The following is a 14,060-nucleotide window of genomic DNA, read 5'->3' on the forward strand; positions in this document are numbered from 1 at the left end:
TCTCTCGCCGGACGTTGCCGGTAGACTCTGCGTCGGGACGTTGCCGGCAGACTCTGCGTCGGGACGTTGCCGGTAGACTCTGCGTCGGGACGTTGCCGGGTAGACTCTGCGTCAGGGACGTTGCCGGTAGACTCTGCGTCGGGACGTTGCCGGTAGACTCTGCGCCGGGACGTGCCGGTAGACTCTGCGTCAGGGACGTTGCCGGGTAGACTCCTGACGGGACTAGTGGACTCTGCGTCGGGACGTTGCCGGTGGACTCTGCTCGGGCCTACCTGCTTCGGGACTCTGCCGGGACGTTGCCGGTAGACTCTGCGTCGGGACGTTGTCGGTGGACTCTGCTTCGGGACTCTGCGTCTGGACGTTGCCGGTGGACTCGTCGGGACGCCAGACTGCGCCGGACGTTGCCGGTGGACTGCGTCGGGACGTTGCCGGTGGACTCTGCGTCGGGACGTTGCCGGTGGACTCTGCGTCGGGACGTTGCCGGTGGACTCTGCGTCGGGACGTTGCCGGTGGACTCTGCGTTGGGACTCTGCGTCGGGACGTTGCCGGTAGACTCTGCGTCGGGACGTTGCCGGTGGACTCTGCATTGGGACTCTGCGTCGGGACGTTGTCGGTAGACTCTGCGTTGGGACTCTGCGTCGGGACATTACCGGTGGACTCTGCGTCGGGACGTTGTCGGTAGACTCCTGACAGACTAGTGTCCTGTCTACCGTAACTCAAGCTGCCTCAGGGCAGGAGCCTGGCTGTTCTGGTTCTGGACTAGGCTTGGTTCCAGTACCTGACAGACTAGTGTCCTGTCTACTGTATATCAAGCTGCCTCTGGCTCCTGCCCTATGGGCCGTTCTGGTTCGGGACAAGGCTTGCTTCCAGTACCTGTTCCCAACCCCCCCCCCCCTCTGCTCTGTCTTGTCTCCTCCCCAGGTCTGTATGTGTGGGACGTGGAGGGCAACAGATACTATGACTTCCTGAGCGCCTACAGTGCAGTGAACCAGGGCCACTGTCACCCCAAGATCATCGCTGCTCTGAACGCCCAGGCCTCCAGGCTCACCCTGACCTCCAGGGCCTCTACAACGACATCCTGGGGGCCTACGAGCAGTACATCACCACCCTGTTTGGACGACAAAGTACTGCCCATGAACACAGGTTAGAGGCCTGATATATACTGCCCATGAACACAGGTTAGGAGGCCTGATATATACTGCCCATGAACACAGGTTAGGAGGCCTGATATATACTGCCCATGAACACAGGTTAGGAGGCCTGATATATACTGCCCATGAACACAGGTTAGGAGGAGGCCTGATATGTACTGCCCATGAACACAGGTTAGGAGGAGGCCTGATATGTACTGCCCATGAACACAGGTTAGGAGGAGGCCTGATATGTACTGCCCATGAACACAGGTTAGGAGGAGGCCTGATATGTACTGCCCATGAACACAGGTTAGGAGGAGGCCTGATATGTACTGCCCATGAACACAGGTTAGGAGGCCTGATGGGTTAGGAGGCCTGATATGACCTGCCCATGAACACAGGTTAGGAGGAGGCCTGATATGTACTGCCCATTAACACAGGTTAGGAGGCCTGATATATACTGCCCATGAACACAGGTTAGGAGGCCTGATGGAGAGACTGCTCACTAGCGGTCTGACATGTCTATCTGCTGTGGAGGTCCGTGGTACACAACATGTCAATACTAAAGTATAGTGACATTAATGTTCTTTTCCTCTTGTGTGGACCAGGTGTGGAGGGAGGAGAGACGGCCTGTAAGCTGGCCCGTAAGTGGGCCTACACTGTGAAGGCGTTCCCAAGAATCAGGCCAAAATCATCTTTGCAAGTAAGTCGATACACAGCACCTTTTTTTGGGGGGTTCCCATCATGTCCTGAGATACGGGGCGGGGGGGGGGTTTCCCATCATGTCCTGAGATAGGGGGCGGGCGGGGTTTCCCATCATGTCCTGAGATAGGGGCGGGGGGGTTTCCATCATGTCCTGAGATAGGGGGCGGGGGGGGTTTCCCATCATGTCCTGAGATACGGGGCGTTTGTCCTTCACTGTCTATCCTAGCTGTGCATTCCTGAAATACACCTTTTTAATAGTGCAGTACAACCATTGTAATGGTGGTGCAGTAGTGCTTGAACCCCGGCATGGCTGCTTGCAGCTATATTTGTTACAAATGTTATTTTGAATGGCATATTCCTGTAATCGTGTTCTAGTTCATTTAGTTCCCTCATGTGGCAGAATGCATTGGAACTCTGTGCGGTGAACACCATAGAAGAAGGATACTAATTGTACTGTGGCTAACCTCTCCTCCTGTAGATGGTAACTTCTGGGGGAGAACCATGGCCGCCATCTCGAGCTCGACAGATCCTAGCAGTTACGAGGACTTCGGTCCCTTCATGCCCGGCTTTGGGCTCATCCCCTACAATGACATCCCTGGTCTGGAGGTACGTGCTGACATGACCACATCCTCTATAATACTGAACCTTAATGTTACCTCTCAACAGGCCAGTTTCCTGTTCCTCTATAATACTGAACCTTAATGTTACCTCTACAGGCCAGTTTCCTGTTCCTCTATAATACTGAACCTTAATGTTACCTCTCTACAGGCCAGTTTCCTGAACCTTGATGTTACCTCTCTACAGGCCAGTTTCCTGTTCCTCTATAATACTGAACCTTAATGTTACCTCTCTACAGGCCAGTTTCCTGAACCTTAATGTTACCTCTCTACAGGCCAGTTTCCTGAACCTTGATGTTACCTCTCTACAGGCCAGTTTCCTGTTCCTCTATAATACTGAACCTTAATGTTACCTCTCTACAGGCCAGTTTCCTGTTCCTCTATAATACTGAACCTTAATGTTACCTCTCTACAGGCCAGTTTCCTGAACCTTGATGTTACCTCTCTCCGGGCCAGTTTCCTGAACCTCTATAATACTGAAGCTTAATGTTACCTCTCTACAGGCCAGTTTCCTGTTCCTCTATAATACTGAACCTTAATGTTACCTCTCTACAGGCCAGTTTCCTGTTCCTCTATAATACTGAACCTTAATGTTACCTCTCTACAGGCCAGTTTCCTGAACCTTGATGTTACCTCTCTACAGGCCAGTTTCCTGTTCCTCTATAATACTGAACCTTAATGTTACCTCTCTACAGGCCAGTTTCCTGAACCTTAATGTTACCTCTCTACAGGCCAGTTTCCTGAACCTTAATGTTACCTCTCTACAGGCCAGTTTCCTGAACCTTAATGTTACCTCTCTACAGGCCAGTTTCCTGAACCTTGATGTTACCTCTCTACAGGCCAGTTTCCTGTTCCTCTATAATACTGAACCTTAATGTTACCTCTCTACAGGCCAGTTTCCTGTTCCTCTATAATACTGAACCTTAATGTTACCTCTCTACAGGCCAGTTTCCTGAACCTTGATGTTACCTCTCTCCGGGCCAGTTTCCTGAACCTCTATAATACTGAAGCTTAATGTTACCTCTCTACAGGCCAGTTTCCTGAACCTCTATAATACTGAAGCTTAATGTTACCTCTCTACAGGCCAGTTTCGTGTTCCTCTATAATACTGAACCTTAATGTTACCTCTCTACAGGCCAGTTTCCTGAACCTTGATGTTACCTCTCTACAGGCCAGTTTCCTGAACCTCTATAATACTGAAGCTTAATGTTACCTCTCTACAGGCCAGTTTCCTGTTCCTCTATAATACTGAACCTTAATGTTACCTCTCAACAGGCCAGTTTCCTGTTCCTCTATAATACTGAACCTTAATGTTACCTCTCAACAGGCCAGTTTCCTGGACCTCTATAATACTGAACCTTAATGTTACCTCTCTACAGGCCAGTTTCCTGTTCCTCTATAATACTGAACCTTAATGTTACCTCTCTACAGGCCAGTTTCCTGAACCTTGATGTTACCTCTCTACAGGCCAGTTTCCTGTTCCTCTATAATACTGAACCTTAATGTTACCTCTCTACAGGCCAGTTTCCTGAACCTTAATGTTACCTCTCTACAGGCCAGTTTCCTGAACCTTAATGTTACCTCTCTACAGGCCAGTTTCCTGAACCTTAATGTTACCTCTCTACAGGCCAGTTTCCTGAACCTTAATGTTACCTCTCTACAGGCCAGTTTCCTGAACCTTGATGTTACCTCTCTACAGGCCAGTTTCCTGTTCCTCTATAATACTGAACCTTAATGTTACCTCTCTACAGGCCAGTTTCCTGGACCTTAATGTTACCTCTCTACAGGCCAGTTTCCTGGAGCCAGATCAGGCCTAGTCCTGTTTGAGCATGCTTAATCCAGACGAAGTCTTGGTCTGGGGAAATGGGCCATATTGAGTCGGTACACACAGCAAAGGGAGTGTCTCCACCACTGTAAAATCCATTGATGAGATGTGATCTGTTATCACTGACTGTGTGCTGATGGTTGTGCCCAGAAAGCTCTCCAGGACCCTAACGTAGCAGCCTTCATGGTGGAGCCTATCCAGGGAGAGGCTGGGGTCGTGACCCCTGACCCCGGATACCTCACCGCTGTAAAATCCATTGATGAGATGTGATCTGTTATCACTGACTGTGTGCTGATGGTTGTTCCCAGAAAGCTCTCCAGGACCCTAACGTAGCAGCCTTCATGGTGGAGCCGATCCAGGGAGAGGCTGGGGTCGTGGTCCCTGACCCCGGATACCTCACCACGGTCAGACAACTCTGCACTCGGAACAACGTGAGTACGAGACGTTTCGGCGTCGACAAAAATAAAAAAAGGCCTTGAGAATCAACGGTTGATATTATTGTGTCTTTCGGAAACAGACACTTTTGATTGATTGTTCCATCTGTCCATTTGTCAATGTTTTATTGTCGTAAAATAAATAAATAAATAAAATAAACAAATAAATAAACAAATAAACAAAAAAATAAATAAATAAATACTGATATAGCTTTTTCCTTGTTACTGTGCTTCCCTGTGTTTGGGTCTAGAGACCAGGTTATTATAAAACACTTGTGCCAACTATTGATTTTAAAAAGGCCTTTTTATAAATGAAATGTGATTCAATATCTCCTTCTGCATGGTGTTTAGGTGCTGTTCATAGCCGATGAGGTGCAGACTGGACTGGCCCGTACAGACATAGACTCTACTGTCTGTTCCCATGTTTAGGTGCTGTTCATAGCCAACGAGATGGCTGTAATGTAGAGGCCCGTACAGACATAGACTCTACTGTCTGTTCCCATGTTTAGGTGCTGTTCATAGCCGAAGAGGTGGCTGTAATGTAGAGGCCCAGTCAGACATAGACTCTACTGTCTGTTCCCATGTTTAGGTGCTGTTCATAGCCGATGAGGTGGCTGTAATGTAGAGGCCCAGTCAGACAGACTCTACTGTCTGTTCCCATGTTTAGGTGCTGTTCATAGCCGATGAGGTGGCTGTAATATAGAGGCCCAGTCAGACATAGACTCTACTGATACCTCTGTTCCCATGTTTAGGTGCTGTTCATAGCCGATGAGGTGGCTGGCTGTAATGTAGAGGCCCAGTCAGACATAGACTCTACTGATACCTCTGTTCCCATGTTTAGGTGCTGTTCATAGCTGACGAGGTGCAGACTGGACTGGCCCGTACAGGCAGACGGCTGGCCGTGGACCATGAGGAAGTACGCCCTGATATCGTGATCCTGGGAAAGGCTCTGTCAGGAGGCGTCTACCCTGTGAGTAAAACACAACACTGTTGCACTACGTTCCCTGCAATGTTGTTGTGCTCCTTGTTTTTGATTGACTGAATGAAAATGCTGTCTAATAGTTTAGTATGGGATGGGTCTCATTAAGACACGAATATTCATGGTTTAATTCACTTCCTTTTGTGACTCACTGCTTATTCAGCCTGTTGGGACTGTTGGGACTGGGTCATGTTGGGACTGTTGGGACTGGGTCATGTTGGGACTGGGTCATGTTGGGACTGTTGGGACTGGGTCATGTTGGGACTGTTGGGACTGTTGGGACTGGGGCATGTTGGGACTGTTGGGACTGGGTCATGTTGGGACTGGGTCATGTTGGGACTGGGTCATGTTGGGACTGGGTCATGTTGGGACTGTTGGGACTGGGTCATGTTGGGACTGTTGGGACTGGGTCATGTTGGGACTGTTGGGACTGGGTCATGTTGGGACTGTTGGGACTGGGTCATGTTGGGACTGGGTCATGTTGGGACTGTTGGGACTGGGTCATGTTGGGACTGGGTCATGTTGGGACTGTTGGGACTGGGTCATGTTGGGACTGGGGCATGTTGTGGCTGTTGGGACTGTTAGGACTGGGTCATGTTGGGACTGTTGGGACTGGGTCTTGTTGGGACTGTTGGGACTGTTGGGACTGGGTCATGTTGGGACTGGGTCATGTTGGGACTGTTGGGACTGGGTCATGTTGGGACTGGGTCATGTTGGGACTGGGTCATGTTGGGACTGGGTCATGTTGGGACTGGGGCATGTTGGGACTGTTGGGACTGGGTCATGTTGGGACTGTTGGGACTGGGTCATGTTGGGACTGTTGGGACTGGGTCATGTTGGGACTGTTGGGACTGGGTCATGTTGGGACTGTTGGGACTGGGTCATGTTGGGACTGGGTCATGTTGGGACTGGGTCATGTTGGGCCTGTTGGGACTGTTGGGCCTGTTGGGACTGTTGGGACTGGGTCACGTCAGTCTCTGATATATACCTTGTCCTGCCAGGTGTCTGTTGTGACTGGGCCATGTCAGTCTCTGATATATACCTTGTCCTGCCAGGTGTCTGTTGTGACTGGGCCATGTTGTGACTGGGTCATGTTGTGACTGGGCCATGTCAGTCTCTGATATATACCTATTCCTGCCAGGTGTCTGTTGGGACTGGGTCATGTCAGTCTCTGATATATACCTTGTCCTGCCAGGTGTCTGTTGTGACTGGGCCATGTTGTGACTGGGCCATGTTGTGACTGGGCCATGTCAGTCTCTGATATATACCTATTCCTGCCAGGTGTCTGTTGGGGCTGGGCCATGTTGTGACTGGGCCATGTCGGTCTCTGATATATACCTTGTCCTGCCAGGTGTCTGTTGGGACTGGGTCATGTCAGTCTCTGATATATACCTTGTCCTGCCAGGTGTCTGTTGGGTCTGGGCCATGTTGTGACTGGGCTATGTTGTGACTGGGCCATGTTGAGACTGGGCCATGTTGTGACTGGGCCATGTTGTGACTGGGCCATGTCAGTCTCTGATATATACCTATTCCTGCCAGGTGTCTGTTGGGACTGGGTCATGTCAGTCTCTGATATATACCTTGTCCTGCCAGGTGTCTGTTGGGGCTGGGCCATGTTGTGACTGGGCCATGTTGTGACTGGGTCATGTTGTGACTGGGCCATGTCAGTCTCTGATATATACCTATTCCTGCCAGGTGTCTGTTGGGGCTGGGCCATGTTGTGACTGGGCCATGTCGGTCTCTGATATATACCTTGTCCTGCCAGGTGTCTGTTGTGACTGGGCCATGTCAGTCTCTGATATATACCTTGTCCTGCCAGGTGTCTGTTGTGACTGGGCCATGTCAGTCTCTGATATATACCTTGTCCTGCCAGGTGTCTGTTGTGACTGGGCCATGTTGTGACTGGGCCATGTTGTGACTGGGCCATGTCAGTCTCTGATATATACCTATTCCTGCCAGGTGTCTGTTGGGACTGGGTCATGTCAGTCTCTTATATATACCTTGTCCTGCCAGGTGTCTGTTGTGACTGGGCCATGTTGTGACTGGGCCATGTTGTGACTGGGTCATGTTGTGACTGGGCCATGTCAGTCTCTGATATATACCTATTCCTGCCAGGTGTCTGTTGGGACTGGGTCATGTCAGTCTCTGATATATACCTTGTCCTGCCAGGTGTCTGTTGTGACTGGGCCATGTTGTGACTGGGTCATGTCAGTCTCTGATATATACCTATTCCTGCCAGGTGTCTGTTGGGACTGGGTCATGTCAGTCTCTGATATTTACCTTGTCCTGCCAGGTGTCTGTTGTGACTGGGTCATGTTGTGACTGGGTCATGTTGTGACTTGGCCATGTCAGTCTCTGATATACCTATTCCTGCCAGGTGTCTGTTGGGGCTGGGCCATGTTGGGGCTGGGCCATGTTGGGGCTGGGCCATGTTGTGGCTGGGCCATGTTGTGACTGGGCCATGTTGTGACTGGGCCATGTTGTGACTGGGCCATGTCAGTCTCTGATATATACCTATTCCTGCCAGGTGTCTGTTGGGGCTGGGCCATGTTGTGACTGGGCCATGTCGGTCTCTGATATATACCTTGTCCTGCCAGGTGTCTGTTGGGACTGGGTCATGTCAGTCTCTGATATATACCTTGTCCTGCCAGGTGTCTGTTGGGTCTGGGCCATGTTGTGACTGGGCCATGTTGTGACTGGGCCATGTTGTGACTGGGCCATGTTGTGACTGGGCCATGTTGTGACTGGGCCATGTTGTGACTGGGCCATGTCAGTCTCTGATATATACCTATTCCTGCCAGGTGTCTGTTGGGACTGGGTCATGTCAGTCTCTGATATATACCTTGTCCTGCCAGGTGTCTGTTGGGGCTGGGCCATGTTGTGACTGGGCCATGTTGTGACTGGGTCATGTTGTGACTGGGCCATGTCAGTCTCTGATATATACCTATTCCTGCCAGGTGTCTGTTGGGGCTGGGCCATGTTGTGACTGGGCCATGTCGGTCTCTGATATATACCTTGTCCTGCCAGGTGTCTGTTGTGACTGGGCCATGTCAGTCTCTGGGCCATGTCGGTCTCTGATATATACCTTGTCCTGCCAGGTGTCTGTTGTGACTGGGCCATGTCAGTCTCTGATATATACCTTGTCCTGCCAGGTGTCTGTTGTGACTGGGCCATGTCAGTCTCTGATATATACCTATTCCTGCCAGGTGTCTGTTGTGACTGGGCCATGTCGGTCTCTGATATATACCTTGTCCTGCCAGGTGTCTGTTGTGACTGGGCCATGTCAGTCTCTGATATATACCTATTCCTGCCAGGTGTCTGCGGTGCTGTGTGATGATGAGGTGATGCTGACCATCAAGCCTGGAGAGCACGGCTCTACGTACGGAGGAAACCCTCTGGCCTGTGGCGTTGCCATGGCAGCTCTAGAGGTACGTGGTAGCTAGCTTTTAGTTATTCAGCTAGTTAGTTATTTAGCTATGGACAGATTCAGCTAGTTAGTTATTTAGCTATGGACAGATTCAGCTAGTTAGTTATTTGGCTATGGACAGATTCAGCTAGTTAGTTATTTAGCTATGGACAGATTCAGCTAGTTAGTTATTTAGCTATGGACAGATTCAGCTAGTTAGTTATTTAGCTATGGACAGATTCAGCTAGTTCGCTAGCTAGTTAGTTATTTGGCTATGGACATATTCAGCTAGTTCGCTAGCTAGTTAGTTATTTGGCTATGGACAGATTCAGCTAGTTAGCTAGCTAGTTAGTTATTTAGCTATGGACAGATTCAGCTAGTTAGCTAGCTAGTTAGTTATTTAGCTATGGACAGATTCAAACATTAGGAGAGATGGAGACCCCCGCACACTTAATAATGTGGACAAATCCAAAACGGAGGTATAGATTCAAACATGGACACATTGAAGAAACAACAGTCCCACTTTAGCTTTGGCTAGGCTGGATGTCTTGAGTGATTCCTTCTACCATCCATCCTTTTAGCTTTGGCTAAGGCAGATGTCTTGGGTGACTCCTACCATTCATCCTTTTAGCTTTGGCTAAGTCGGAGAGCTTGGGTGACTCCTCCTACCGTTCATCCTTTTAGCTGTGGCTAGGCTGGATGTCTTGGGTGATTCCTTCTACCATCCATCCTTTTAGCTTTGGCTAGGCTGGATGTCTTGGGTGACTCCTTCTACCATCCATCAGTCCGGGCAGTCACGTATACTGCATGTTCAGAAGTATGTGGACGACCCTTCAAATGAGTGGATTCGGCTATTTCAGCCACAGTCGTTGCCGACAGGTGTGTAAATCAAGCACACAGCCATGCACTCCATAGACAAACACTGTCAGTAGAATGGCCTTACGGAAGAGCTCAGAGACTTTCAACGTGGCACTGTCATAGGATGCCACCTTTTCCAACAAGTCAGTTCGTAAACTTTTTGCCCTGCTTGTGCCGCCCTGGTGAATTGTAAGTGCTGTTATTGTGGACACGTCTAGGAGCAACAACGGCTCAGCCGCGAAGTGGTAGGCCACACAAGCTCACAGAACAGGCACGCCAAGTGCTGAAGAGCGTAAATATAGTTTGTCCTCTGTTGCAACACTCACTACCGAGTTCCAAACTGCCTCTGGAAGCAACATCAGCACAACAACTGTTAGTCGGGAGCTTCATGAAATGGGTTTCCATGGCAGAGCAGCACACAAGCCTAAGATCACCATGTGCAATGCCAATTACGCTTCACCATTGGCAGTCCGACGGACAAAACAGAGTTTGGCGGATGCCAGGAGAACGCTACCTGCCCCAATGCATAGTGCCAACTGTAAAGTTTGGTGGAGGAGGAATAATGGACTGTTTTTCATGGTTCGGGTCCCTTAGTTCCAGTGAAGGGAAATCTTAACGCTTCAGCATACAAAGCCGTTCTAGACGATTCTGTGCTTTTGGCAACAGTTGGCTGAAGGCCCTTTCCTGTTTCAGCATTACAATGCCCCAGTGCACAAAGTGAGGTCCATACAGAAATGGTTTGTCGAGGTAGGTGTGGAAGAACTTGACTGGCCTGCACAGAGCCCTGACCTCAACTCCATCAAACAAGTTTGGGATGAATTGGAACACCGATCATGAGCCGGGCCTATTCGCCCAACATCAGTACCCAACCTCTAATGCTAAAGTCACCATCAGCAATATTCCAACATCTAGTGGAAAGCCTTCCCAGAAGAGTGGAGGCTGTTATAGCAGCAATGTTCCAACATCTAGTGGAAGGCCTTCCCAGAAGAGTGGAGGCTGTTATAGCAGCAATGTACCAACATCTAGTGGAAAGTCTTCCCAGAAGAGTGGAGGCTGTTATAGCAGCAATGTTCCTACATCTAGTGGAAAGCCTTCCCAGAAGAGTGGAGGAGGCTGTTATAGCAGCAATGTACCAACATCTAGTGGAAAGTCTTCCCAGAAGAGTGGGAGGCTGTTATAGCAGCAATGTTCCTACATCTAGTGGAAAGCCTTCCCAGAAGAGTGGAGGCTGTTATAGCAGCAATGTACCAACATCTAGTGGAAAGTCTTCCCAGAAGAGTGGAGGCTGTTATAGCAGCAATCTTCCTACATCTAGTGGAAAGCCTTCCCAGAAGAGTGGAGGCTGTTATAGCAGCAATGTACCAACATCTAGTGGAAAGTCTTCCCAGAAGAGTGGAGGCTGTTATAGCAGCAATGTTTTACATCTAGTGGAAAGCCTTCCCAGAAGAGTGGAGGCTGTTATAGCAGCAATACCAACATCTAGTGGAAAGTCTTCCCAGAAGAGTGGAGGCTGTTATAGCAGCAATGTTCTACATTCTAGTGGAGCCTTCCCCCAGAAGAGTGGAGGCTGTTATAGCAGCAATGTTCCTACATCTAGTGGAAAGCCTTTCCCAGAAGAGTGGAGGCTGTTATAGCAGCAATGTTCCAACATCTAGTGGAAAGCCTTGCCAGAAGAGTGGAGGCTGTTATAGCAGCAATGTTCCAACATCTAGTGAAAGCCTTCCCAGAAGAGTGGAGGCTGTTGTAGCAGCAACGGGGGGACCGACCTCCATATTAATGCCCATGGTTTTTGTTTGAGATATTGGACCAGCACGCTGTGGCCATGTCGTGTCCTTAATTCCTTCAAGCAGTCAAGTCATCATATCTGGCTAGCTGGTTTAGTAAGATGGGATACTCCCCAGAGCAACATACAGATGAGAGTACTGTATCTGACTAGCTGGTTTAGTAAGACTGGATACTCCCCAGAGTAACAGACAGATGGGTACTGTATCTGACTAGCTGGTTTAGTAAGATGGGATACTCCCCAGAGCAACAGACAGATGAGAGTACTTCAAAGCAGTGGGTGGGACCATCCTATCTCCTCTGAGTGATTGCTATATACAGTAGAGAGGCTATATACAGTAGAGAGGCTATATACAGTAGAGAGGCTATATACAGTAGAGAGGCTATATACAGTAGAGGGGCTATATACAGTAGAGGGGCTATATACTGTAGAGGGGCTATATACTGTAGAGGGGCTATATACTGTAGAGGGGCTATATACTGTAGAGGGGCTATATACTGTAGAGGGGCTATATACTGTAGAGGGGCTATATACTGTAGAGGGGCTATATACTGTAGAGGGGCTATATACTGTAGAGGGCTATATACTGTAGAGGGGCCATATACTGTAGAGGGGCTATATACATATACTGTAGAGGGGCTATATACAGTAGAGGGGCTATATACAGCAGAGGGGCTATATACAGTAGAGGGGCTGATTTGAGGTAGTGTTAACAGGCTCCCCTAATAGTAATTAGAGAGGTTATATACAGTAGAGAGGCTAACCTCCTCTAACAGTACGTTGTCCTCCCTGACAGGTTCTGGAGGAAGAGAAGTGGGCGGAGAACGCTGAGAAGATGGGCCAGTTGCTGAGGTCAGAACTGTCGGGGCTTCCTAAAGAGATCGTCCCCATCGTCCGTGGGGAAGGGTCTCTCAATGCCATCGTCATCAAGGAGACTAAAGGTACGGCTGTATCTGATGCGGAATCACTTGGCTGTTAGACACGCCATCGTCGGGGTCAAGGGTTACTAACCCAAACCGTTCAACAGTTCTGGCCCATATACTAACACAAACTCTTCACCAGATACTAACACCAACCCTTCAACAGATACTAACACAAACCCTTCACCAGATACTAACACCAACCCTTCAACAGATACTAACACCAACCCTTCAACAGATACTAACCCCAACCCTTCAACAGATACTAACACAAACCCTTCAACAGATACTAACACCAACCCTTCACCAGATACTAACACAAACCATATTAACCGGCCCAACTCTTTCTTCTTCCTGTAGAGCAGGGTTGGGTAACATTTCTTCTTCCTGTAGAGCAGGGTTGGGTAACATTTCTTCTTCCTGTAGAGCAGGGTTGGGTAACATTTCTTCTTCCTGTAGAGCAGGGTTGGGTAACATTTCTTCTTCCTGTAGAGCAGGGTTGGGTAACATTTCTTCTTCCTGTAGAGCAGGGTTGGGTAACATTTCTTTCTTCCTGTAGAGCAGGGTTGGGTAACATTTCTTCTTCCTGTAGAGCAGGGTTGGGTAACATTTCTCTTCCTGTAGAGCAGGGTTGGGTAACATTTCTTCTTCCTGTAGAGCAGGGTTGGGTAACATTTCTTCTTCCTGTAGAGCAGGGTTGAGTAACATTACTTCTTCCTGTAGAGCAGGGTTGGGTAACATTTCTTCTTCCTGTAGAGCAGGGTTGGGTAACATTTCTTCTTCCTGTAGAGCAGGGTTGGGTAACATTTCTTCTTCCTGTAGAGCAGGGTTGAGTAACATTTCTTCTTCCTGTAGAGCAGGGTTGGGTAACATTTCTTCCTGTAGAGCAGGGTTGATAATATTTTTCTTCCTGTTGGGTGACTGGCTGCTCCCTCAGATAATTTACAAGTTCTTTATTTTATTTTTTAGTACCTCAGTCGGGGTCTACTTACTGTTGCTAGGTAGAACAATAGAATACATGTGTGTGTTATTATAATGATATATTACTGATCTGTTATTATAATGATATATTACTGACCTGTTATTATAATGATATATTACTGACCTGTTATTATAATGATATATTACTGATCTGTTATTATAATGATATATTACTGACCTGTTGATATATTACTGACCTGTTATTATAATGATATATTACTGATCTGTTATTATAATGATATATTACTGACCTGTTATTATAATGATATATTACTGACCTGTTGATATATTACTGATCTGTTATTATAATGATATATTACTGATCTGTTACTATAATGATATATTACTGACTGTTATAATGATATATTACTGTTATTATAATGATATATTACTGATCTGTTATTATAATGATATATTAC

The 14,060-nt window shown here is 48.3% G+C and overlaps 1 pseudogene; it reads left to right on the plus strand.

Moving 5' to 3' along the window:
• LOC124029391 overlaps nt 1-12,681 on the plus strand; it is a 13,185-nt pseudogene extending 504 nt beyond the window's left edge.
• Nucleotides 12,682-14,060: the final 1,379 nt, after the last annotated feature.

Source organism: Oncorhynchus gorbuscha, unplaced genomic scaffold, assembly GCF_021184085.1.
Source record: "Oncorhynchus gorbuscha isolate QuinsamMale2020 ecotype Even-year unplaced genomic scaffold, OgorEven_v1.0 Un_scaffold_6200, whole genome shotgun sequence".
Taxonomy (NCBI): Eukaryota; Metazoa; Chordata; class Actinopteri; order Salmoniformes; family Salmonidae; genus Oncorhynchus; species Oncorhynchus gorbuscha.